This window comes from Amia ocellicauda, chromosome 2 (assembly GCF_036373705.1).
Source record: "Amia ocellicauda isolate fAmiCal2 chromosome 2, fAmiCal2.hap1, whole genome shotgun sequence".
Lineage (NCBI taxonomy): Eukaryota > Metazoa > Chordata > Actinopteri > Amiiformes > Amiidae > Amia > Amia ocellicauda.
The window spans coordinates 58,689,979-58,712,396 of NC_089851.1; the positions used below are offsets into that span (position 1 = coordinate 58,689,979).

A 22,418-nucleotide genomic window follows, 5' to 3' on the forward strand; every position below is an offset into this window, starting at 1 on the left:
TGACAGTGGTCCGTGATCTGCTGTTATGATACTATGCTACTGACCATTGGGGGAGCGATAGCAAGCAAGAGAGTTAGATATCAAGAGTCATAGATAGATAGATGGATGGATGGATGGATGGACGGCAAGGCAAGCATCTGATTGACAGTGGTCCGTGATCTGCTGTTATGCTACTTTGCTTCTGACCATTGGGGGAGCGATAGCAAGCAAGAGAGTTAGATGTCAAGAGTCATAGATAGATAGATGGATGGATGGATGGACGGCAAGGCAAGCATCTGATTGACAGTGGTCCGTGATCTGCTGTTATGCTACTATGCTACTGACCATTGGGGGAGCGATAGCAAGCAAGAGAGTTAGATATCAAGAGTCATAGATAGATAGATAGATAGATGGATGGATGGACGGCAAGGCAAGCATCTGATTGACAGTGGTCCGTGATCTGCTGTTATGATACTATGCTACTGACCATTGGGGGAGCGATAGCAAGCAAGAGAGTTAGATATCAAGAGTCATAGATAGATAGATGGATGGATGGATGGATGGACGGCAAGGCAAGCATCTGATTGACAGTGGTCCGTGATCTGCTGTTATGCTACTTTGCTTCTGACCATTGGGGGAGCGATAGCAAGCAAGAGAGTTAAATGTCAAGAGTCATAGATAGATAGATGGATGGATGGATGGACGGCAAGGCAAGCATCTGATTGACAGTGGTCCGTGATCTGCTGTTATGCTACTATGCTACTGACCATTGGGGGAGCGATAGCAAGTAAGAGAGTTAGATATCGAGAGTCATTGATAGATAGATAGATAGATGGATGGATGGACGGCAAGGCAAGCATCTGATTGACAGTGGTCCGTGATCTGCTGTTATGCTACAATGCTACTGACCATTGGGGGAGCGATAGCAAGCAAGAGAGTTAGATATCAAGAGTCATAGATAGATAGATAGATAGATGGATGGATGGACGGCAAGGCAAGCATCTGATTGACAGTGGTCCGTGATCTGCTGTTATGCTACTATGCTACTGACCATTGGGGGAGCGATAGCAAGCAAGAGAGTTAGATAACAAGAGTCATAGATAGATAGATGGATGGATGGATGGACGGCAAGGCAAGCATCTGATTGACAGTGGTCCGTGATCTGCTGTTATGCTACTATGCTACTGACCATTGGGGGAGCGATAGCAAGTAAGAGAGTTAGATATCGAGAGTCATTGATAGATAGATAGATAGATGGATGGATGGACGGCAAGGCAAGCATCTGATTGACAGTGGTCCGTGATCTGCTGTTATGCTACAATGCTACTGACCATTGGGGGAGCGATAGCAAGCAAGAGAGTTAGATATCAAGAGTCATAGATAGATAGATAGATAGATGGATGGATGGACGGCAAGGCAAGCATCTGATTGACAGTGGTCCGTGATCTGCTGTTATGATACTATGCTACTGACCATTGGGGGAGCGATAGCAAGCAAGAGAGTTAGATATCAAGAGTCATAGATAGATAGATGGATGGATGGATGGATGGACGGCAAGGCAAGCATCTGATTGACAGTGGTCCGTGATCTGCTGTTATGCTACTTTGCTTCTGACCATTGGGGGAGCGATAGCAAGCAAGAGAGTTAGATGTCAAGAGTCATAGATAGATAGATGGATGGATGGATGGACGGCAAGGCAAGCATCTGATTGACAGTGGTCCGTGATCTGCTGTTATGCTACTATGATACTGACCATTGGGGGAGCGATAGCAAGTAAGAGAGTTAGATATCGAGAGTCATTGATAGATAGATAGATAGATGGATGGATGGACGGCAAGGCAAGCATCTGATTGACAGTGGTCCGTGATCTGCTGTTATGCTACAATGCTACTGACCATTGGGGGAGCGATAGCAAGCAAGAGAGTTAGATATCGAGAGTCATAGATAGATAGATAGATAGATGGATGGATGGACGGCAAGGCAAGCATCTGATTGACAGTGGTCCGTGATCTGCTGTTATGCTACAATGCTACTGACCATTGGGGGAGCGATAGCAAGCAAGAGAGTTAGATATCAAGAGTCATAGATAGATAGATAGATAGATGGATGGATGGACGGCAAGTCAAGCATCTGATTGACAGTGGTCCGTGATCTGCTGTTATGCTACAATGCTACTGACCATTGGGGGAGCGATAGCAAGCAAGAGAGTTAGATATCAAGAGTCATAGATAGATAGATAGATAGATGGATGGATGGACGGCAAGGCAAGCATCTGATTGACAGTGGTCCGTGATCTGCTGTTATGATACTATGCTACTGACCATTGGGGGAGCGATAGCAAGCAAGAGAGTTAGATATCAAGAGTCATAGATAGATAGATGGATGGATGGATGGATGGACGGCAAGGCAAGCATCTGATTGACAGTGGTCCGTGATCTGCTGTTATGCTACTTTGCTTCTGACCATTGGGGGAGCGATAGCAAGCAAGAGAGTTAGATATCAAGAGTCATAGATAGATAGATGGATGGATGGATGGATGGACGGCAAGGCAAGCATCTGATTGACAGTGGTCCGTGATCTGCTGTTATGCTACTTTGCTTCTGACCATTGGGGCAGCGATAGCAAGCAAGAGAGTTAGATGTCAAGAGTCATAGATAGATAGATGGATGGATGGATGGACGGCAAGGCAAGCATCTGATTGACAGTGGTCCGTGATCTGCTGTTATGCTACTATGCTACTGACCATTGGGGGAGCGATAGCAAGCAAGAGAGTTAGATATCAAGAGTCATAGATAGATAGATAGATAGATGGATGGATGGACGGCAAGGCAAGCATCTGATTGACAGTGGTCCGTGATCTGCTGTTATGATACTATGCTACTGACCATTGGGGGAGCGATAGCAAGCAAGAGAGTTAGATATCAAGAGTCATAGATAGATAGATGGATGGATGGATGGATGGACGGCAAGGCAAGCATCTGATTGACAGTGGTCCGTGATCTGCTGTTATGCTACTTTGCTTCTGACCATTGGGGGAGCGATAGCAAGCAAGAGAGTTAAATGTCAAGAGTCATAGATAGATAGATGGATGGATGGATGGACGGCAAGGCAAGCATCTGATTGACAGTGGTCCGTGATCTGCTGTTATGCTACTATGCTACTGACCATTGGGGGAGCGATAGCAAGTAAGAGAGTTAGATATCGAGAGTCATTGATAGATAGATAGATAGATGGATGGATGGACGGCAAGGCAAGCATCTGATTGACAGTGGTCCGTGATCTGCTGTTATGCTACAATGCTACTGACCATTGGGGGAGCGATAGCAAGCAAGAGAGTTAGATATCAAGAGTCATAGATAGATAGATAGATAGATGGATGGATGGACGGCAAGGCAAGCATCTGATTGACAGTGGTCCGTGATCTGCTGTTATGCTACTATGCTACTGACCATTGGGGGAGCGATAGCAAGCAAGAGAGTTAGATAACAAGAGTCATAGATAGATAGATGGATGGATGGATGGACGGCAAGGCAAGCATCTGATTGACAGTGGTCCGTGATCTGCTGTTATGCTACTATGCTACTGACCATTGGGGGAGCGATAGCAAGTAAGAGAGTTAGATATCGAGAGTCATTGATAGATAGATAGATAGATGGATGGATGGACGGCAAGGCAAGCATCTGATTGACAGTGGTCCGTGATCTGCTGTTATGCTACAATGCTACTGACCATTGGGGGAGCGATAGCAAGCAAGAGAGTTAGATATCAAGAGTCATAGATAGATAGATAGATAGATGGATGGATGGACGGCAAGGCAAGCATCTGATTGACAGTGGTCCGTGATCTGCTGTTATGATACTATGCTACTGACCATTGGGGGAGCGATAGCAAGCAAGAGAGTTAGATATCAAGAGTCATAGATAGATAGATGGATGGATGGATGGATGGACGGCAAGGCAAGCATCTGATTGACAGTGGTCCGTGATCTGCTGTTATGCTACTTTGCTTCTGACCATTGGGGGAGCGATAGCAAGCAAGAGAGTTAGATGTCAAGAGTCATAGATAGATAGATGGATGGATGGATGGACGGCAAGGCAAGCATCTGATTGACAGTGGTCCGTGATCTGCTGTTATGCTACTATGATACTGACCATTGGGGGAGCGATAGCAAGCAAGAGAGTTAGATATCGAGAGTCATTGATAGATAGATAGATAGATGGATGGATGGACGGCAAGGCAAGCATCTGATTGACAGTGGTCCGTGATCTGCTGTTATGCTACAATGCTACTGACCATTGGGGGAGCGATAGCAAGCAAGAGAGTTAGATATCGAGAGTCATAGATAGATAGATAGATAGATGGATGGATGGACGGCAAGGCAAGCATCTGATTGACAGTGGTCCGTGATCTGCTGTTATGCTACAATGCTACTGACCATTGGGGGAGCGATAGCAAGCAAGAGAGTTAGATATCAAGAGTCATAGATAGATAGATAGATAGATGGATGGATGGACGGCAAGTCAAGCATCTGATTGACAGTGGTCCGTGATCTGCTGTTATGCTACAATGCTACTGACCATTGGGGGAGCGATAGCAAGCAAGAGAGTTAGATATCAAGAGTCATAGATAGATAGATAGATAGATGGATGGATGGACGGCAAGGCAAGCATCTGATTGACAGTGGTCCGTGATCTGCTGTTATGATACTATGCTACTGACCATTGGGGGAGCGATAGCAAGCAAGAGAGTTAGATATCAAGAGTCATAGATAGATAGATGGATGGATGGATGGATGGACGGCAAGGCAAGCATCTGATTGACAGTGGTCCGTGATCTGCTGTTATGCTACTTTGCTTCTGACCATTGGGGGAGCGATAGCAAGCAAGAGAGTTAGATGTCAAGAGTCATAGATAGATAGATGGATGGATGGATGGACGGCAAGGCAAGCATCTGATTGACAGTGGTCCGTGATCTGCTGTTATGCTACTATGCTACTGACCATTGGGGGAGCGATAGCAAGTAAGAGAGTTAGATATCGAGAGTCATTGATAGATAGATAGATAGATGGATGGTTGGACGGCAAGGCAAGCATCTGATTGACAGTGGTCCGTGATCTGCTGTTATGCTACTATGCTACTGACCATTGGGGGAGCGATAGCAAGCAAGAGAGTTAGATAACAAGAGTCATAGATAGATAGATGGATGGATGGATGGACGGCAAGGCAAGCATCTGATTGACAGTGGTCCGTGATCTGCTGTTATGCTACTATGCTACTGACCATTGGGGGAGCGATAGCAAGTAAGAGAGTTAGATATCGAGAGTCATTGATAGATAGATAGATAGATGGATGGATGGACGGCAAGGCAAGCATCTGATTGACAGTGGTCCGTGATCTGCTGTTATGCTACAATGCTACTGACCATTGGGGGAGCGATAGCAAGCAAGAGAGTTAGATATCAAGAGTCATAGATAGATAGATAGATAGATGGATGGATGGACGGCAAGGCAAGCATCTGATTGACAGTGGTCCGTGATCTGCTGTTATGCTACAATGCTACTGACCATTGGGGGAGCGATAGCAAGCAAGAGAGTTAGATATCAAGAGTCATAGATAGATAGATAGATAGATGGATGGATGGACGGCAAGGCAAGCATCTGATTGACAGTGGTCCGTGATCTGCTGTTATGCTACTATGCTACTGACCATTGGGGGAGCGATAGCAAGCAAGAGAGTTAGATAACAAGAGTCATAGATAGATAGATGGATGGATGGATGGACGGCAAGGCAAGCATCTGATTGACAGTGTTCCGTGATCTGCTGTTATGCTACTATGCTACTGACCATTGGGGGAGCGATAGCAAGTAAGAGAGTTAGATATCGAGAGTCATTGATAGATAGATAGATAGATGGATGGATGGACGGCAAGGCAAGCATCTGATTGACAGTGGTCCGTGATCTGCTGTTATGCTACAATGCTACTGACCATTGGGGGAGCGATAGCAAGCAAGAGAGTTAGATATCAAGAGTCATAGATAGATAGATAGATAGATGGATGGATGGACGGCAAGGCAAGCATCTGATTGACAGTGGTCCGTGATCTGCTGTTATGCTACAATGCTACTGACCATTGGGGGAGCGATAGCAAGCAAGAGAGTTAGATATCAAGAGTCATAGATAGATAGATAGATAGATGGATGGATGGACGGCAAGGCAAGCATCTGATTGACTGTGGTCCGTGATCTGCTGTTATGCTACAATGCTACTGACCATTGGGGGAGCGATAGCAAGCAAGAGAGTTAGATATCAAGAGTCATAGATAGATAGATGGATGGATGGACGGCAAGGCAAGCATCTGATTGACAGTGGTCCGTGATCTGCTGTTATGATACTATGCTACTGACCATTGGGGGAGCGATAGCAAGCAAGAGAGTTAGATATCAAGAGTCATAGATAGATAGATGGATGGATGGATGGATGGACGGCAAGGCAAGCATCTGATTGACAGTGGTCCGTGATCTGCTGTTATGCTACTTTGCTTCTGACCATTGGGGGAGCGATAGCAAGCAAGAGAGTTAGATGTCAAGAGTCATAGATAGATAGATGGATGGATGGATGGACGGCAAGGCAAGCATCTGATTGACAGTGGTCCGTGATCTGCTGTTATGCTACTATGCTACTGACCATTGGGGGAGCGATAGCAAGCAAGAGAGTTAGATATCAAGAGTCATAGATAGATAGATAGATAGATGGATGGATGGACGGCAAGGCAAGCATCTGATTGACAGTGGTCCGTGATCTGCTGTTATGATACTATGCTACTGACCATTGGGGGAGCGATAGCAAGCAAGAGAGTTAGATATCAAGAGTCATAGATAGATAGATGGATGGATGGATGGATGGACGGCAAGGCAAGCATCTGATTGACAGTGGTCCGTGATCTGCTGTTATGCTACTTTGCTTCTGACCATTGGGGGAGCGATAGCAAGCAAGAGAGTTAGATGTCAAGAGTCATAGATAGATAGATGGATGGATGGATGGACGGCAAGGCAAGCATCTGATTGACAGTGGTCCGTGATCTGCTGTTATGCTACTATGCTACTGACCATTGGGGGATCGATAGCAACTAAGAGAGTTAGATATCGAGAGTCATTGATAGATAGATAGATAGATGGATGGATGGACGGCAAGGCAAGCATCTGATTGACAGTGGTCCGTGATCTGCTGTTATGCTACAATGCTACTGACCATTGGGGGAGCGATAGCAAGCAAGAGAGTTAGATATCAAGAGTCATAGATAGATAGATAGATAGATGGATGGATGGACGGCAAGGCAAGCATCTGATTGACAGTGGTCCGTGATCTGCTGTTATGCTACTATGCTACTGACCATTGGGGGAGCGATAGCAAGCAAGAGAGTTAGATAACAAGAGTCATAGATAGATAGATTGATGGATGGATGGACGGCAAGGCAAGCATCTGATTGACAGTGGTCCGTGATCTGCTGTTATGCTACTATGCTACTGACCATTGGGGGAGCGATAGCAAGTAAGAGAGTTAGATATCGAGAGTCATTGATAGATAGATAGATAGATGGATGGATGGACGGCAAGGCAAGCATCTGATTGACAGTGGTCCGTGATCTGCTGTTATGCTACAATGCTACTGACCATTGGGGGAGCGATAGCAAGCAAGAGAGTTAGATATCAAGAGTCATAGATAGATAGATAGATAGATGGATGGATGGACGGCAAGGCAAGCATCTGATTGACAGTGGTCCGTGATCTGCTGTTATGATACTATGCTACTGACCATTGGGGGAGCGATAGCAAGCAAGAGAGTTAGATATCAAGAGTCATAGATAGATAGATGGATGGATGGATGGATGGACGGCAAGGCAAGCATCTGATTGACAGTGGTCCGTGATCTGCTGTTATGCTACTTTGCTTCTGACCATTGGGGGAGCGATAGCAAGCAAGAGAGTTAGATGTCAAGAGTCATAGATAGATAGATGGATGGATGGATGGACGGCAAGGCAAGCATCTGATTGACAGTGGTCCGTGATCTGCTGTTATGCTACTATGCTACTGACCATTGGGGGAGCGATAGCAAGTAAGAGAGTTAGATATCGAGAGTCATTGATAGATAGATAGATAGATGGATGGATGGACGGCAAGGCAAGCATCTGATTGACAGTGGTCCGTGATCTGCTGTTATGCTACAATGCTACTGACCATTGGGGGAGCGATAGCAAGCAAGAGAGTTAGATATCGAGAGTCATAGATAGATAGATAGATAGATGGATGGATGGACGGCAAGGCAAGCATCTGATTGACAGTGGTCCGTGATCTGCTGTTATGCTACTATGCTACTGACCATTGGGGGAGCGATAGCAAGCAAGAGAGTTAGATAACAAGAGTCATAGATAGATAGATGGATGGATGGATGGACGGCAAGGCAAGCATCTGATTGACAGTGGTCCGTGATCTGCTGTTATGCTACAATGCTACTGACCATTGGGGGAGCGATAGCAAGCAAGAGAGTTAGATATCAAGAGTCATAGATAGATAGATAGATAGATGGATGGATGGACGGCAAGGCAAGCATCTGATTGACAGTGGTCCGTGATCTGCTGTTATGATACTATGCTACTGACCATTGGGGGAGCGATAGCAAGCAAGAGAGTTAGATATCAAGAGTCATAGATAGATAGATAGATAGATGGATGGATGGACGGCAAGGCAAGCATCTGATTGACAGTGGTCCGTGATCTGCTGTTATGATACTATGCTACTGACCATTGGGGGAGCGATAGCAAGCAAGAGAGTTAGATATCAAGAGTCATAGATAGATAGATGGATGGATGGATGGATGGACGGCAAGGCAAGCATCTGATTGACAGTGGTCCGTGATCTGCTGTTATGCTACTTTGCTTCTGACCATTGGGGGAGCGATAGCAAGCAAGAGAGTTAGATGTCAAGAGTCATAGATAGATAGATGGATGGATGGATGGACGGCAAGGCAAGCATCTGATTGACAGTGGTCCGTGATCTGCTGTTATGCTACTATGCTACTGACCATTGGGGGAGCGATAGCAAGTAAGAGAGTTAGATATCGAGAGTCATTGATAGATAGATAGATAGATGGATGGATGGACGGCAAGGCAAGCATCTGATTGACAGTGGTCCGTGATCTGCTGTTATGCTACAATGCTACTGACCATTGGGGGAGCGATAGCAAGCAAGAGAGTTAGATATCAAGAGTCATAGATAGATAGATAGATAGATGGATGGATGGACGGCAAGGCAAGCATCTGATTGACAGTGGTCCGTGATCTGCTGTTATGCTACTATGCTACTGACCATTGGGGGAGCGATAGCAAGCAAGAGAGTTAGATAACAAGAGTCATAGATAGATAGATGGATGGATGGATGGACGGCAAGGCAAGCATCTGATTGACAGTGGTCCGTGATCTGCTGTTATGCTACTATGCTACTGACCATTGGGGGAGCGATAGCAAGTAAGAGAGTTAGATATCGAGAGTCATTGATAGATAGATAGATAGATGGATGGATGGACGGCAAGGCAAGCATCTGATTGACAGTGGTCCGTGATCTGCTGTTATGCTACAATGCTACTGACCATTGGGGGAGCGATAGCAAGCAAGAGAGTTAGATATCTAGAGTCATAGATAGATAGATAGATAGATGGATGGATGGACGGCAAGGCAAGCATCTGATTGACAGTGGTCCGTGATCTGCTGTTATGCTACAATGCTACTGACCATTGGGGGAGCGATAGCAAGCAAGAGAGTTAGATATCAAGAGTCATAGATAGATAGATAGATAGATAGATGGATGGATGGACGGCAAGGCAAGCATCTGATTGACAGTGGTCCGTGATCTGCTGTTATGCTACAATGCTACTGACCATTGGGGGAGCGATAGCAAGCAAGAGAGTTAGATATCAAGAGTCATAGATAGATAGATGGATGGATGGACGGCAAGGCAAGCATCTGATTGACAGTGGTCCGTGATCTGCTGTTATGATACTATGCTACTGACCATTGGGGGAGCGATAGCAAGCAAGAGAGTTAGATATCAAGAGTCATAGATAGATAGATGGATGGATGGATGGATGGACGGCAAGGCAAGCATCTGATTGACAGTGGTCCGTGATCTGCTGTTATGCTACTTTGCTTCTGACCATTGGGGGAGCGATAGCAAGCAAGAGAGTTAGATGTCAAGAGTCATAGATAGATAGATGGATGGATGGATGGACGGCAAGGCAAGCATCTGATTGACAGTGGTCCGTGATCTGCTGTTATGCTACTATGCTACTGACCATTGGGGGAGCGATAGCAAGCAAGAGAGTTAGATATCAAGAGTCATAGATAGATAGATAGATAGATGGATGGATGGACGGCAAGGCAAGCATCTGATTGACAGTGGTCCGTGATCTGCTGTTATGATACTATGCTACTGACCATTGGGGGAGCGATAGCAAGCAAGAGAGTTAGATATCAAGAGTCATAGATAGATAGATGGATGGATGGATGGATGGACGGCAAGGCAAGCATCTGATTGACAGTGGTCCGTGATCTGCTGTTATGCTACTTTGCTTCTGACCATTGGGGGAGCGATAGCAAGCAAGAGAGTTAGATGTCAAGAGTCATAGATAGATAGATGGATGGATGGATGGACGGCAAGGCAAGCATCTGATTGACAGTGGTCCGTGATCTGCTGTTATGCTACTATGCTACTGACCATTGGGGGAGCGATAGCAAGTAAGAGAGTTAGATATCGAGAGTCATTGATAGATAGATAGATAGATGGATGGATGGACGGCAAGGCAAGCATCTGATTGACAGTGGTCCGTGATCTGCTGTTATGCTACAATGCTACTGACCATTGGGGGAGCGATAGCAAGCAAGAGAGTTAGATATCAAGAGTCATAGATAGATAGATAGATAGATGGATGGATGGACGGCAAGGCAAGCATCTGATTGACAGTGGTCCGTGATCTGCTGTTATGCTACTATGCTACTGACCATTGGGGGAGCGATAGCAAGCAAGAGAGTTAGATAACAAGAGTCATAGATAGATAGATGGATGGATGGATGGACGGCAAGGCAAGCATCTGATTGACAGTGGTCCGTGATCTGCTGTTATGCTACTATGCTACTGACCATTGGGGGAGCGATAGCAAGTAAGAGAGTTAGATATCGAGAGTCATTGATAGATAGATAGATAGATAGATGGATGGATGGACGGCAAGGCAAGCATCTGATTGACAGTGGTCCGTGATCTGCTGTTATGCTACAATGCTACTGACCATTGGGGGAGCGATAGCAAGCAAGAGAGTTAGATATCAAGAGTCATAGATAGATAGATAGATAGATGGATGGATGGACGGCAAGGCAAGCATCTGATTGACAGTGGTCCGTGATCTGCTGTTATGCTACAATGCTACTGACCATTGGGGGAGCGATAGCAAGCAAGAGAGTTAGATATCAAGAGTCATAGATAGATAGATAGATAGATGGATGGATGGACGGCAAGGCAAGCATCTGATTGACAGTGGTCCGTGATCTGCTGTTATGCTACAATGCTACTGACCATTGGGGGAGCGATAGCAAGCAAGAGAGTTAGATATCAAGAGTCATAGATAGATAGATAGATAGATGGATGGATGGACGGCAAGGCAAGCATCTGATTGACAGTGGTCCGTGATCTGCTGTTATGATACTATGCTACTGACCATTGGGGGAGCGATAGCAAGCAAGAGAGTTAGATATCAAGAGTCATAGATAGATAGATGGATGGATGGATGGATGGACGGCAAGGCAAGCATCTGATTGACAGTGGTCCGTGATCTGCTGTTATGCTACTTTGCTTCTGACCATTGGGGGAGCGATAGCAAGCAAGAGAGTTAGATGTCAAGAGTCATAGATAGATAGATGGATGGATGGATGGACGGCAAGGCAAGCATCTGATTGACAGTGGTCCGTGATCTGCTGTCATGCTACTATGCTACTGACCATTGGGGGAGCGATAGCAAGTAAGAGAGTTAGATATCGAGAGTCATTGATAGATAGATAGATAGATGGATGGATGGACGGCAAGGCAAGCATCTGATTGACAGTGGTCCGTGATCTGCTGTTATGCTACAATGCTACTGACCATTGGGGGAGCGATAGCAAGCAAGAGAGTTAGATATCAAGAGTCATAGATAGATAGATAGATAGATGGATGGATGGACGGCAAGGCAAGCATCTGATTGACAGTGGTCCGTGATCTGCTGTTATGCTACTATGCTACTGACCATTGGGGGAGCGATAGCAAGCAAGAGAGTTAGATATCAAGAGTCATAGATAGATAGATAGATAGATGGATGGATGGACGGCAAGGCAAGCATCTGATTGACAGTGGTCCGTGATCTGCTGTTATGATACTATGCTACTGACCATTGGGGGAGCGATAGCAAGCAAGAGAGTTAGATATCAAGAGTCATAGATAGATAGATGGATGGATGGATGGATGGACGGCAAGGCAAGCATCTGATTGACAGTGTTCCGTGATCTGCTGTTATGCTACTATGCTACTGACCATTGGGGGAGCGATAGCAAGCAAGAGAGTTAGATAACAAGAGTCATAGATAGATAGATGGATGGATGGATGGACGGCAAGGCAAGCATCTGATTGACAGTGGTCCGTGATCTGCTGTTATGCTACTATGCTACTGACCATTGGGGGAGCGATAGCAAGTAAGAGAGTTAGATATCGAGAGTCATTGATAGATAGATAGATAGATGGATGGATGGACGGCAAGGCAAGCATCTGATTGACAGTGGTCCGTGATCTGCTGTTATGCTACAATGCTACTGACCATTGGGGGAGCGATAGCAAGCAAGAGAGTTAGATATCAAGAGTCATAGATAGATAGATAGATAGATGGATGGATGGACGGCAAGGCAAGCATCTGATTGACAGTGGTCCGTGATCTGCTGTTATGCTACAATGCTACTGACCATTGGGGGAGCGATAGCAAGCAAGAGAGTTAGATATCAAGAGTCATAGATAGATAGATAGATAGATGGATGGATGGACGGCAAGGCAAGCATCTGATTGACAGTGGTCCGTGATCTGCTGTTATGCTACAATGCTACTGACCATTGGGGGAGCGATAGCAAGCAAGAGAGTTAGATATCAAGAGTCATAGATAGATAGATAGATAGATGGATGGATGGACGGCAAGGCAAGCATCTGATTGACAGTGGTCCGTGATCTGCTGTTATGATACTATGCTACTGACCATTGGGGGAGCGATAGCAAGCAAGAGAGTTAGATATCAAGAGTCATAGATAGATAGATAGATAGATGGATGGATGGACGGCAAGGCAAGCATCTGATTGACAGTGGTCCATGATCTGCTGTTATGCTACAATGCTACTGACCATTGGGGGAGCGATAGCAAGCAAGAGAGTTAGATATCAAGAGTCATAGATAGATAGATAGATAGATGGATGGATGGACGGCAAGGCAAGCATCTGATTGACAGTGGTCCGTGATCTGCTGTTATGATACTATGCTACTGACCATTGGGGGAGCGATAGCAAGCAAGAGAGTTAGATATCAAGAGTCATAGATAGATAGATGGATGGATGGATGGATGGACGGCAAGGCAAGCATCTGATTGACAGTGGTCCGTGATCTGCTGTTATGCTACTTTGCTTCTGACCATTGGGGGAGCGATAGCAAGCAAGAGAGTTAGATGTCAAGAGTCATAGATAGATAGATGGATGGATGGATGGACGGCAAGGCAAGCATCTGATTGACAGTGGTCCGTGATCTGCTGTTATGCTACTATGCTACTGACCATTGGGGGAGCGATAGCAAGTAAGAGAGTTAGATATCGAGAGTCATTGATAGATAGATAGATAGATGGATGGTTGGACGGCAAGGCAAGCATCTGATTGACAGTGGTCCGTGATCTGCTGTTATGCTACAATGCTACTGACCATTGGGGGAGCGATAGCAAGCAAGAGAGTTAGATATCAAGAGTCATAGATAGATAGATAGATAGATGGATGGATGGACGGCAAGGCAAGCATCTGATTGACAGTGGTCCGTGATCTGCTGTTATGCTACAATGCTACTGACCATTGGGGGAGCGATAGCAAGCAAGAGAGTTAGATATCAAGAGTCATAGATAGATAGATAGATAGATGGATGGATGGACGGCAAGGCAAGCATCTGATTGACAGTGTTCCGTGATCTGCTGTTATGCTACTATGCTACTGACCATTGGGGGAGCGATAGCAAGCAAGAGAGTTAGATAACAAGAGTCATAGATAGATAGATGGATGGATGGATGGACGGCAAGGCAAGCATCTGATTGACAGTGGTCCGTGATCTGCTGTTATGCTACTATGCTACTGACCATTGGGGGAGCGATAGCAAGTAAGAGAGTTAGATATCGAGAGTCATTGATAGATAGATAGATAGATGGATGGATGGACGGCAAGGCAAGCATCTGATTGACAGTGGTCCGTGATCTGCTGTTATGCTACAATGCTACTGACCATTGGGGGAGCGATAGCAAGCAAGAGAGTTAGATATCAAGAGTCATAGATAGATAGATAGATAGATGGATGGATGGACGGCAAGGCAAGCATCTGATTGACAGTGGTCCGTGATCTGCTGTTATGCTACAATGCTACTGACCATTGGGGGAGCGATAGCAAGCAAGAGAGTTAGATATCAAGAGTCATAGATAGATAGATAGATAGATGGATGGATGGACGGCAAGGCAAGCATCTGATTGACAGTGGTCCGTGATCTGCTGTTATGATACTATGCTACTGACCATTGGGGGAGCGATAGCAAGCAAGAGAGTTAGATATCAAGAGTCATAGATAGATAGATGGATGGATGGATGGATGGACGGCAAGGCAAGCATCTGATTGACAGTGGTCCGTGATCTGCTGTTATGCTACAATGCTACTGACCATTGGGGGAGCGATAGCAAGCAAGAGAGTTAGATATCAAGAGTCATAGATAGATAGATAGATAGATGGATGGATGGACGGCAAGGCAAGCATCTGATTGACAGTGGTCCGTGATCTGCTGTTATGCTACAATGCTACTGACCATTGGGGGAGCGATAGCAAGCAAGAGAGTTAGATATCAAGAGTCATAGATAGATAGATAGATAGATGGATGGATGGACGGCAAGGCAAGCATCTGATTGACAGTGGTCCGTGATCTGCTGTTATGCTACAATGCTACTGACCATTGGGGGAGCGATAGCAAGCAAGAGAGTTAGATATCAAGAGTCATAGATAGATAGATAGATAGATGGATGGATGGACGGCAAGGCAAGCATCTGATTGACAGTGGTCCGTGATCTGCTGTTATGCTAAAATGCTACTGACCATTGGGGGAGCGATAGCAAGCAAGAGAGTTAGATATCAAGAGTCATAGATAGATAGATAGATAGATGGATGGATGGACGGCAAGGCAAGCATCTGATTGACAGTGGTCCGTGATCTGCTGTTATGATACTATGCTACTGACCATTGGGGGAGCGATAGCAAGCAAGAGAGTTAGATATCAAGAGTCATAGATAGATAGATGGATGGATGGATGGATGGACGGCAAGGCAAGCATCTGATTGACAGTGGTCCGTGATCTGCTGTTATGCTACTTTGCTTCTGACCATTGGGGGAGCGATAGCAAGCAAGAGAGTTAGATATTGAGAGTCATAGATAGATGGATGGATGGATGGACGGCAAGGCAAGAACCTGATTGACAGCGGTCCGTGATCTGCTGTTATTCTACTATCAGCAGCAGCAGCGGCAGATTTGGCGCTGTGGCTTAGTTGGTTAAAGCACCTGTCTAGTAAACAGGAGGTCCTGGGTTCAAATCCCAGCGGTGCCTTAGGCGGGCTTTCTGTGCTCCTTGCGAAGCTTGTGCTTCCGCTTTGTCGACCATCAGTTTTAGCAAGATAGGCTTATCGTAAAGCCATCAGAGGACGTAATGAACCGGAAAGCCAACTGGACAGACGCCGGTTTGTAAAGAAGAACCAGAACCCAAAGGACAAGCGCTACGGCCAACGTCCAATTCCCATTGCCGCCCCTGGACAGTCGCAACAGGGAGCTTGTTGCTCCCGTCAACCTTACGTTTTCACCTCTGTGTGCTTCCTTTGTTGCAGCCTGCATCCAGATTTTGTTTTGTTTTGTTTTGTTTTGTTTTGTTTTGTTTTGTTTTGTTTTGTTTTGTTTTGTTTTGTTTTGTTTTGTTTTGTTTTGTTTTGTTTTGTTTTGTTTTGTTTTGTTTTTGCCTTACGCCTGAGTGTAGGCACTGGGGAATGGGAGAGTCCTGGCACCGTGGCTTAGTTGGTCAAAGCGCCTGTCTTGTAAACAGGAAACCCTGGGTTCGACTCCCAGCAGTGCCTTGGTTTATGTTGGCCTAGGCAATGGAAAGGAAGTTTCTAAACGCTCAATACATTTTTGCAAGATGGCCGTCCACAGCAAGCAGCTTAAGGTTACTGTAGCCACAGTCTGGCAAGCTGTCCGCCAGAAGTAGAAACAATAACAAGGGGCGGGGGGAAAAGTGGGCCACCCCTGGGTGGATTCGAACAACCATCCTTTTGGTTAACAGCCAAACGCGCTGACCGATTGCGCCACAGAGACAGACAGAGGTGTTGTGGTTGCTGCAGTCGTGCAGTTCCTTGACAGTTGCCAAAAATCATTTCCAGCACACGATTTTCTTTGTCGTTGAATGCAACATACGTGACCATTGGGGGAGCGATAGCAAGCAAGAGAGTTAGATATCGAGAGTCATAGATAGATAGATAGATAAATAGATAGATAGATAGATAGATAGATAGATAGATGGATGGATGGACGGCAAGGCAAGCATCTGATTGACAGTGGTCCGTGATCTGCTGTTATGCTACTATGCTACTGACCATTGGGGGAGCGATAGCAAGTAAGAGAGTTAGATATCGAGAGTCATTGATAGATAGATAGATAGATGGATGGATGGATGGACGGCAAGGCAAGCATCTGATTGACAGTGGTCCGTGATCTGCTGTTATGCTACTATGCTACTGACCATTGGGGGAGCGATAGCAAGCAAGAGAGTTAGATATCGAGAGTCATAGATAGATAGATAGATAGATGGATGGATGGACGGCAAGGCAAGCATCTGATTGACATTGGTCCGTGATCTGCTGTTATGCTACAATGCTACTGACCATTGGGGGAGCGATAGCAAGCAAGAGAGTTAGATATCAAGAGTCATAGATAGATAGATAGATAGATGGATGGATGGACGGCAAGGCAAGCATCTGATTGACAGTGGTCCGTGATCTGCTGTTATGCTACTATGCTACTGACCATTGGGGGAGCGATAGCAAGTAAGAGAGTTAGATATCGAGAGTCATTGATAGATAGATAGATAGATGGATGGATGGACGGCAAGGCAAGCATCTGATTGACAGTGGTCCGTGATCTGCTGTTATGCTACAATGCTACTGACCATTGGGGGAGCGATAGCAAGCAAGAGAGTTAGATATCAAGAGTCATAGATAGATAGATAGATAGATGGATGGATGGACGGCAAGGCAAGCATCTGATTGACAGTGGTCCGTGATCTGCTGTTATGCTACAATGCTACTGACCATTGGGGGAGCGATAGCAAGCAAGAGAGTTAGATATCAAGAGTCATAGATAGATAGATAGATAGATGGATGGATGGACGGCAAGGCAAGCATCTGATTGACAGTGGTCCGTGATCTGCTGTTATGCTACTATGCTACTGACCATTGGGGGAGCGATAGCAAGCAAGAGAGTTAGATATCAAGAGTCATAGATAGATAGATAGATAGATGGATGGATGGACGGCAAGGCAAGCATCTGATTGACAGTGGTCCGTGATCTGCTGTTATGCTACAATGCTACTGACCATTGGGGGAGCGATAGCAAGCAAGAGAGTTAGATATCAAGAGTCATAGATAGATAGATAGATAGATGGATGGATGGACGGCAAGGCAAGCATCTGATTGACAGTGGTCCGTGATCTGCTGTTATGATACTATGCTACTGACCATTGGGGGAGCGATAGCAAGCAAGAGAGTTAGATATCAAGAGTCATAGATAGATAGATGGATGGATGGATGGATGGACGGCAAGGCAAGCATCTGATTGACAGTGGTCCGTGATCTGCTGTTATGCTACAATGCTACTGACCATTGGGGGAGCGATAGCAAGCAAGAGAGTTAGATATCAAGAGTCATAGATAGATAGATAGATAGATGGATGGATGGACGGCAAGGCAAGCATCTGATTGACAGTGGTCCGTGATCTGCTGTTATGCTACAATGCTACTGACCATTGGGGGAGCGATAGCAAGCAAGAGAGTTAGATATCAAGAGTCATAGATAGATAGATAGATAGATGGATGGATGGACGGCAAGGCAAGCATCTGATTGACAGTGGTCCGTGATCTGCTGTTATGCTACAATGCTACTGACCATTGGGGGAGCGATAGCAAGCAAGAGAGTTAGATATCAAGAGTCATAGATAGATAGATAGATAGATGGATGGATGGACGGCAAGGCAAGCATCTGATTGACAGTGGTCCGTGATCTGCTGTTATGCTAAAATGCTACTGACCATTGGGGGAGCGATAGCAAGCAAGAGAGTTAGATATCAAGAGTCATAGATAGATAGATAGATAGATGGATGGATGGACGGCAAGGCAAGCATCTGATTGACAGTGGTCCGTGATCTGCTGTTATGATACTATGCTACTGACCATTGGGGGAGCGATAGCAAGCAAGAGAGTTAGATATCAAGAGTCATAGATAGATAGATGGATGGATGGATGGATGGACGGCAAGGCAAGCATCTGATTGACAGTGGTCCGTGATCTGCTGTTATGCTACTTTGCTTCTGACCATTGGGGGAGCGATAGCAAGCAAGAGAGTTAGATATTGAGAGTCATAGATAGATGGATGGATGGATGGACGGCAAGGCAAGAACCTGATTGACAGCGGTCCGTGATCTGCTGTTATTCTACTATCAGCAGCAGCAGCGGCAGATTTGGCGCCGTGGCTTAGTTGGTTAAAGCACCTGTCTAGTAAACAGGAGGTCCTGGGTTCAAATCCCAGCGGTGCCTTAGGCGGGCTTACTGTGCTCCTTGCGAAGCTTGTGCTTCCGCTTTGTCGACCATCAGTTTTAGCAAGATAGGCTTATCGTAAAGCCATCAGAGGACGTAATGAACCGGAAAGCCAACTGGACAGACGCCGGTTTGTAAAGAAGAACCAGAACCCAAAGGACAAGCGCTACGGCCAACGTCCAATTCCCATTGCCGCCCCTGGACAGTCGCAACAGGGAGCTTGTTGCTCCCGTCAACCTTACGTTTTCACCTCTGTGTGCTTCCTTTGTTGCAGCCTGCATCCAGATTTTGTTTTGTTTTGTTTTGTTTTGTTTTGTTTTGTTTTGTTTTGTTTTGTTTTGTTTTGTTTTGTTTTGTTTTGTTTTGTTTTGTTTTGTTTTGTTTTTTGCCTTACGCCTGAGTGTAGGCACTGGGGAATGGGAGAGTCCTGGCACCGTGGCTTAGTTGGTCAAAGCGCCTGTCTTGTAAACAGGAAACCCTGGGTTTGACTCCCAGCAGTGCCTTGGTTTATGTTGGCCTAGGCAATGGAAAGGAAGTTTCTAAACGCTCAATACATTTTTGCAAGATGGCCGTCCACAGCAAGCAGCTTAAGGTTACTGTAGCCACAGTCTGGCAAGCTGTCCGCCAGAAGTAGAAACAATAACAAGGGGCGGGGGGAAAAGTGGGCCATCCCTGGGTGGATTCGAACCACCATCCTTTTGGTTAACAGCCAAACGCGCTGACCGATTGCGCCACAGAGACAGACAGAGGTGTTGTGGTTGCTGCAGTCGTGCAGTTCCTTGACAGTTGCCAAAAATCATTTCCAGCACACGATTTTCTTTGTCGTTGAATGCAACATACGTGACCATTGGGGGAGCGATAGCAAGCAAGAGAGTTAGATATCGAGAGTCATAGATAGATAGATAGATAGATAGATAGATAGATAGATGGATGGATGGACGGCAAGGCAAGCATCTGATTGACAGTGGTCCGTGATCTGCTGTTATGCTACTATGCTACTGACCATTGGGGGAGCGATAGCAAGTAAGAGAGTTAGATATCGAGAGTCATTGATAGATAGATAGATAGATGGATGGATGGATGGACGGCAAGGCAAGCATCTGATTGACAGTGGTCCGTGATCTGCTGTTATGCTACTATGCTACTGACCATTGGGGGAGCGATAGCAAGCAAGAGAGTTAGATATCGAGAGTCATAGATAGATAGATAGATAGATGGATGGATGGACGGCAAGGCAAGCATCTGATTGACATTGGTCCGTGATCTGCTGTTATGCTACAATGCTACTGACCATTGGGGGAGCGATAGCAAGCAAGAGAGTTAGATATCAAGAGTCATAGATAGATAGATAGATAGATGGATGGATGGACGGCAAGGCAAGCATCTGATTGACAGTGGTCCGTGATCTGCTGTTATGCTACTATGCTACTGACCATTGGGGGAGCGATATCAAGCAAGAGAGTTAGATATCAAGAGTCATAGATAGATAGATAGATGGATGGATGGATGGACGGCAAGGCAAGCATCTGATTGACAGTGGTCCGTGATCTGCTGTTATGCTACTATGCTACTGACCATTGGGGGAGCGATAGCAAGCAAGAGAGTTAGATAACAAGAGTCATAGATAGATAGATAGATAGATGTTTGGATGGACGGCAAGGCAAGCATCTGATTGACAGTGGTCCGTGATCTGCTGTTATGCTACAATGCTACTGACCATTGGGGGAGCGATAGCAAGCAAGAGAGTTAGATATCAAGAGTCATAGATAGATAGATAGATAGATGGATGGATGGACGGCAAGGCAAGCATCTGATTGACAGTGGTCCGTGATCTGCTGTTATGCTACTATGCTACTGACCATTGGGGGAGCGATAGCAAGCAAGAGAGTTAGATAACAAGAGTCATAGATTGATAGATGGATGGATGGATGGACGGCAAGGCAAGCATCTGATTGACAGTGGTCCGTGATCTGCTGTTATGCTACTATGCTACTGACCATTGGGGGAGCGATAGCAAGTAAGAGAGTTAGATATCGAGAGTCATTGATAGATAGATAGATAGATGGATGGATGGACGGCAAGGCAAGCATCTGATTGACAGTGGTCCGTGATCTGCTGTTATGCTACAATGCTACTGACCATTGGGGGAGCGATAGCAAGCAAGAGAGTTAGATATCAAGAGTCATAGATAGATAGATAGATAGATGGATGGATGGACGGCAAGGCAAGCATCTGATTGACAGTGGTCCGTGATCTGCTGTTATGCTACTGACCATTGGGGGAGCGATAGCAAGCAAGAGAGTTAGATATCAAGAGTCATAGATAGATAGATGGATGGATGGATGGATGGACGGCAAGGCAAGCATCTGATTGACAGTGGTCCGTGATCTGCTGTTATGCTACTTTGCTTCTGACCATTGGGGGAGCGATAGCAAGCAAGAGAGTTAGATATTGAGAGTCATAGATAGATGGATGGATGGATGGATGGACGGCAAGGCAAGAACCTGATTGACAGCGGTCCGTGATCTGCTGTTATTCTACTATCAGCAGCAGCAGCGGCAGATTTGGCGCCGTGGCTTAGTTGGTTAAAGCACCTGTCTAGTAAACTGGAGGTCCTGGGTTCAAATCCCAGCGGTGCCTTAGGCGGGCTTTCTGTGCTCCTTGCGAAGCTTGTGCTTCCGCTTTGTCGACCATCAGTTTTAGCAAGATAGGCTTATCGTAAAGCCATCAGAGGACGTAATGAACCGGAAAGCCAACTGGACAGACGCCGGTTTGTAAAGAAGAACCAGAACCCAAAGGACACGCGCTACGGCCAACGTCCAATTCCCATTGCCGCCCCTGGACAGTTGCAACAGGGAGCTTGTTGCTCCCGTCAACCTTACGTTTTCACCTCTGTGTGCTTCCTTTGTTGCAGTCTGCATCCAGATTTTGTTTTGTTTTGTTTTGTTTTGTTTTGTTTTGTTTTGTTTTGTTTTGTTTTGTTTTGTTTTGTTTTGTTTTGTTTTGTTTTGTTTTGTTTTGTTTTGTTTTGTTTTGTTTTGTTTTTTGCCTTACGCCTGAGTGTAGGCACTGGGGAATGGGAGAGTCCTGGCACCGTGGCTTAGTTGGTCAAAGCGCCTGTCTTGTAAACAGGAAACCCTGGGTTCGACTCCCAGCAGTGCCTTGGTTTATGTTGGCCTAGGCAATGGAAAGGAAGTTTCTAAACGCTCAATACATTTTTGCAAGATGGCCGTCCACAGCAAGCAGCTTAAGG

General features: G+C 45.7%; 7 non-coding genes across 7 annotated transcripts; 6 read left to right on the top strand and 1 right to left on the bottom strand.

The window, feature by feature from the left end:
• The first annotated feature begins 15,845 nt into the window (after window positions 1-15,845).
• On the top strand, window positions 15,846-15,919 carry trnat-agu (transfer RNA threonine (anticodon AGU)). The gene has a single exon. It is a non-coding gene; the product is annotated as a tRNA-Thr (tRNA).
• A 443-nt stretch (window positions 15,920-16,362) lies between these two features.
• Window positions 16,363-16,436, top strand: trnat-ugu (transfer RNA threonine (anticodon UGU)). The gene has a single exon. It is a non-coding gene; the product is annotated as a tRNA-Thr (tRNA).
• A 2,655-nt stretch (window positions 16,437-19,091) lies between these two features.
• Window positions 19,092-19,165, top strand: trnat-agu (transfer RNA threonine (anticodon AGU)). The gene has a single exon. It is a non-coding gene; the product is annotated as a tRNA-Thr (tRNA).
• A 429-nt stretch (window positions 19,166-19,594) lies between these two features.
• trnat-ugu (transfer RNA threonine (anticodon UGU)) lies at window positions 19,595-19,668 on the top strand. The gene has a single exon. It is a non-coding gene; the product is annotated as a tRNA-Thr (tRNA).
• A 164-nt stretch (window positions 19,669-19,832) lies between these two features.
• trnan-guu (transfer RNA asparagine (anticodon GUU)) lies at window positions 19,833-19,906 on the bottom strand. The gene has a single exon. It is a non-coding gene; the product is annotated as a tRNA-Asn (tRNA).
• Window positions 19,907-21,731: 1,825 nt separating this feature from the next.
• Window positions 21,732-21,805, top strand: trnat-agu (transfer RNA threonine (anticodon AGU)). Its single transcript has one exon. It is a non-coding gene; the product is annotated as a tRNA-Thr (tRNA).
• A 449-nt stretch (window positions 21,806-22,254) lies between these two features.
• On the top strand, window positions 22,255-22,328 carry trnat-ugu (transfer RNA threonine (anticodon UGU)). The gene has a single exon. It is a non-coding gene; the product is annotated as a tRNA-Thr (tRNA).
• The last annotated feature ends 90 nt before the right edge of the window (window positions 22,329-22,418 follow it).